Genomic DNA, 5264 nt, shown 5'->3' on the forward strand with positions numbered 1-5264 from the left:
ATATATATAGAGAGAGAGAGAGAGAGAGAGAGAGAGAGAGGGAGAACGATCAAAGCTGTCACGGTTCAGTTCTAGCCGTCCTTAAGTGTGATGAAGGGCCCCAGTGGAGCCCTTGCTGTCTCTCAACGTCATCTTATCCCAGTAAGTTATCCCAATAACTGCTAGAATGCAATCCAGGGTACATGATTTCTTTAACTCTCCATTCATAGGATTTATCGGAAGTTGTTATTGTATTGTTATTATGGGCACTTTCATATGCTTTTCTTGGTGTCCAAATACAAGAATTTTATGTGCTTACTGCCATGTCATGGGGGCCCAAATATTCAAAGTATACTGTCAAGCAGCTTCCCAACTGGTTAGCCAGTTGTGCCAGCGATGCTAAGAAATCTCATGCAAACCCTCCAATTTGGGGTTGAGTTTCAGTTCTTCACTCTTGTGAGTAATTTGGACACACGGCGGACCTCACTGTGGTGTTGACCGGCTGCTCCACAGGTTGTGGGCTCCGTCGCGTGAATTTCTAGAAAGCTGGATATGTTTTATACTCTGGCTGTTTCTGCCCTGCAATGTCTATTTATGTTTTTTGATCTTTTTCTTTTTCTCTACTGGACTATTTTCTTCTCTCTATGGAGCTGTTTGATTTCGACATTTTGCAAGAGTCTCTCCATATTCCTGACGCTAAACCCTGGCAGCATTATGTTCCCCGGGAGCGCTCTCGGGTGGGATTTGCTACTTGGCCTTCTTTAGGAATTCATCTAGTGGACATAATTTCTTAATGTTAATAAAGTCACAATCATAAATCTTCTCTTTCCCTTTATAGTTTGCACTTTTGTGCCTGCTTAAGAAATCCTTCCCTACCCAAGGTTGGAAAGACACCCACCTATGTTTTTCTCTTAAGTGTTTCAAAGTCTGCTTTTGACATTTAAGTCCCTAATGCATCTGGAGTTGATTTGGGGGTATGGTGGAAGGGTGGGATCCAAATCCTTTTTTTTTCCAAATAGACAACCGATTTTTCCAGCCTCTTTTTATTGAATAATCCCCCTCTTCTCCACTGCAGCCCCGGGCCACCTCTGCCCACACGGACGTGCCACATGAGCTGCAGGCTGTGTGCGCGCTCCTCTACCCCACAGGTGTATACCTGCAGTGTGGGGTCTGTGACAGTCAGAACTGAAACACTCACCGCTGGCCACCGGGGGACCTCTGCTGAGCTTTCTCCTCAGCAACGGGACTCGGGCCTCCCACGGAAGGGGGGATGAAGAGCTCCATGAGAACTCAGCAGGGGACCCATGCCGGCCGCCACAGCCAGTGTCATCTGTCCTAGGAACGGCTCAGTGGTGTGGTGGCTGGTTGGTTTTGTTTTGTTTTGTTGTCTTTTGTGTTTTAGAAATCTGCCAGTTGCTAGTAATGGAAAACTTGCCTTTTGCTGGATTTAAAAATAAAATTTAATGATCCATGTAACTTAAATACTCTGGTGCTGGGCCGGCCACAGGTAGGTCTGTAAATAGGCACTCTGGAGAGACACGAAGGAAGCAGCTTTCCCACCTCCCACCCGGATTCCTGCGGTGCTGCCTGCCTTTCCAGGCCCTCTGCTGACAGTGTGACTGTTGGAGACTATTGGGCTACAAATGTCCTTGTCACATCCAGTCTAGAGACACCGGGCTCCAAGTGGCCTCGGAGGCAAGGGAGGAAGTGTCTGCCCATGGGATGCCAGCCCGTCACAGGACCACATCCTGGGCCTCCAGCTCCTCCCGCTCCTCGCAGGGCACTCATGGTGGGACTTGGGGGTGGCCTCCTTCTAAAGCCAGAGCCACGAACGAGGCCAGAAATGTGGCCAGGATCACTCACAGGAAGCAAGGGATGTGGGCTGGGGAAAGGAGCTGGAGCAAGTGGTTATCCTGGTTTTATTTCAATTTTTAACTAAATCACACTGCTTGAAGTCATAGGTCATGTTTCTTCCTTATACTTCAATTTTTGTTTTTTATTAGTCTGTGTCTGTAGTGCATAACTCCCCCTGGGGAGCCAGCATGCACCCAGGACACACCTCAGTTCTGCCTTCAGGACCTTCCCTTCCCCACGCCTCACCTGCAACTCAAGGGCCCTTCCCTTTGCCAAAGCTCTCCCTCCCTGCAGATGCCTAGCCTTTGCTTTTCTTCTCATTTAGAATTTGTGTTTCTTGGGCTGAGAAGAGAGCTCGGTGGCAGAAGCACCTGTCTGGCAAGCGCAAGGACCCAGGTTCCGTCTCCAGTACTGAATGTAGCACCAGCCCCGGACACCGAAACCAGATGTGGAGGTACACACACACCTGTAATGTCAGCGCTGGGGAGGCTGAGACAGGAGGATCCCTATGAGTGTGAACTGCGTATAGAGACCCTGTGCCAAATAAACGCATTTTAAAAATAATAATAATTTGAGTTTCTCCTATATGAAAAACCATGCAATAGTTCAGTTCATGGGATTGATTTATTTCACTTCACATCATAGTCTCAAGGTGCCTCCACTTTCCTGTTGGCCAGTAGAAAAGAGCAAATAATAAGACTCCTGAGCTTTCATCTTACTCCAGAAAAAATGACCACCATCAAGAAATCAAGTTAAAGGGCTGGCCAAATATCTCAATGGATTAAAGCACCTGCAAGCAGGCTCAGGGGCCAAGGGTTCAATCCCAGGGCCTGTGGTGCTGGCCCCACCCCCAGGGCGTGCTGAGACAGCAATTGAGACTGGGCGTGGTGGTGTGTGCCTATAATCCCAGCACTTGGGAGGCTGTAAACAGGCGGATCACTACAAGTCCAATCTAGTAGTGAGACCCTAAGCACCCTTGAGTCCCTTCCCTAAAATACAAAAAAAAAAAAATCAAGTAAATCCCATTTATTCTTCTCCACCCTGACCATTTTCTGTCCATAAAATTTGATAATAATTATTAGTTTATCATTTATCATCATGATTTTCAATGCTTATATTCTCTTACTATCTGTTTTGTTGTTTTTCGGTTAATAAGAAGAAACACAAAAACTGTACGTAATAACAGGGTACAGTGTGCTGTTCCGGACATGGTGCAATGTTTGAATCACACTAATCATGGCCATCTGTCAAACATCTTTTCCCTCTTCATGGAGAACACACTCAATGTTTGTCCTTCTACTCTGTCTCACCCCTCTCTGGTACACTGATTCAGAAATTGAGGACCCAGGGCTTCATTTTCTTGTAATCTCCTCTTATGAGAAGTCTGATATTAATCTCTTCCTTATTCATTTATGTGTTGCTCATTTTTCCTTCCCAGAAAATGTTACAAGTATTCCTTTATTGCACATGCACTATAATTTTAATCGGAACATTTTATTGTTTGTTTTAAGTTCATCTTCTTAATGAAGAGGTTCCTCTATCTGGACATTCTCAAAAGTATCTTGTGACATTTTAGAAAATCACTTCATTCTCCTTCTTGCTTGGCTCACGTTTTACATCACGTGGCTGAGTCAGGGACTGTGTCCTCTGGACTCTCCATCACGTGGACTTTGTTCAGCCACATGTACAGTGTGGTGCAATGTGAGAGCACACACCTGTCCGCGCTCACGTGACCAGGGGGGTTGAGAGCTGGACCTCAGCGGTCCATGCGCTTCACCGCGAGGAGTGTCTGTGAATGCTGCCGGCCCGTGAGCTCGCTGTGAACGGAAGGATGCGGCACACGATCTCGCGTGTCCAGCCTTTTCCACGCAACACAGTGGCCATGAGGTCCACTCATGTGACTGGAATTTCACCCGCTGGTCCTGCAGGGTAGGCCACACGCTACACTTCACTAGTTAGACCTCTCACTGATGAGCCGGCAGGCTGCTTGTTACTGCGGCTTTGTGAGGAATGCAGATTTGAGCATCACTGTCCATTTTGGATGGACAATATTATTGAGCTAAACGTGCAAAAATGGGATCACCAGGTGATCGTGTTTAACTTTTAAAAATAACTGGCAAATGTCTTCTCAAAGAGCCTGCACCAATGTGCACTCCCAGCAGTGGTGCGTGGGGATTCCTCTTGCTCCAGAGCCCCACCAACACGAGGCCCTCCAGCTTTTGCATTTCAGCCATTCTGGTGGGTAGCAATGGCATTTGACGGTGGCTTTTTCACCATCCGTAGCAGGAGGGAGGGAGGGAAGGAGGGAGGGAGGGAGAGAGGGAGAGGGGGAGAGACAGAGGGGACAGAGAGACTCAGAGACAGAGAGAGACAGAGACAGAGAGACAGAGACAGAGACAGAGAGACAGAGACAGAGACAGAGACAGAGAGACAGAGACAGAGACAGAGACAGAGACAGAGAGACAGAGACAGAGACAGAGAGACAGAAAAGTTCAGGAAGAAGGAAGAAAGGAAGGAAGGAATGCAATGTCCCCCTCTCCTAGTTCATAAAGATATCCACCTGTGTCCTTATCTAAAAGTTGATTGTTTTTGTCTTCCCTACCTGTGTTCAAGATCCATAGCAACTTAACTTCGGTGTGGGATGTGCGACAGGAGATGAGGCCCCTCTCGCCCACACTAACGCACAACTGCTCCATCGACTGCTGGTGCTCGACTGGGACGGCTTTCATCCGCATTCCTTTGGGTGGACTGGTGATCTTGCAGAAACTGAGTCTCCAGTTTATTAGCTTTGTAACTTTCCCTTGATTTCAATTCTTTTCAGACACATTTACTTTTCTCTCAGTAATGCTTTAGACTTTTATGTCTTGCAAAAATGTTCACTGTGTTTATTCCAAAGTGTGTGATAATTTTATTGTTATTGTAAATTATATTTTTCTTTTATTTTTTCATTTACCAGTATTTACTTCTAATACATAAAACAGTTGGGTCGTGTACACTGACCTTGCCCCCAGTGCTCCTGTTGGCTCACTCCCCACTGTTGGCTTAGCCCCTACTGTTGGCTTACTCTCCGCTGCTGACATAGCCCTCACCCCTAACAGTTGCTTCGTAGCTTTGGTTTGCTTTGAATTTTCAACATTTGTCATTACTTCATCTGAGAGTAGCCATGGTCTTTATTTTTCTTTATCCTTTCTCTCATGTGTTTTCTTTTTTCCTTCACTTGCATAGCTGCTCGCTGCTTATCTTATTTTTTTTCTATGAACATCTGGCAACTTTTGGATTATATTACTTGTCTGTAAGAGCTCTCCCAATCCTTCATTTTCAAAAAAATGTCACTTGCACATTGTGGCAATAAAAATCTCAACTTACTCAAGTTATTATGTTTATTTTGCTTTGGTTTTCTGAATTTCCTTTTGCTCAGTGATTCAGCTTTC

This window comes from Octodon degus, unplaced genomic scaffold (assembly GCF_000260255.1).
Source record: "Octodon degus isolate 3935 unplaced genomic scaffold, OctDeg1.0 scaffold00017, whole genome shotgun sequence".
Taxonomy (NCBI): Eukaryota; Metazoa; Chordata; class Mammalia; order Rodentia; family Octodontidae; genus Octodon; species Octodon degus.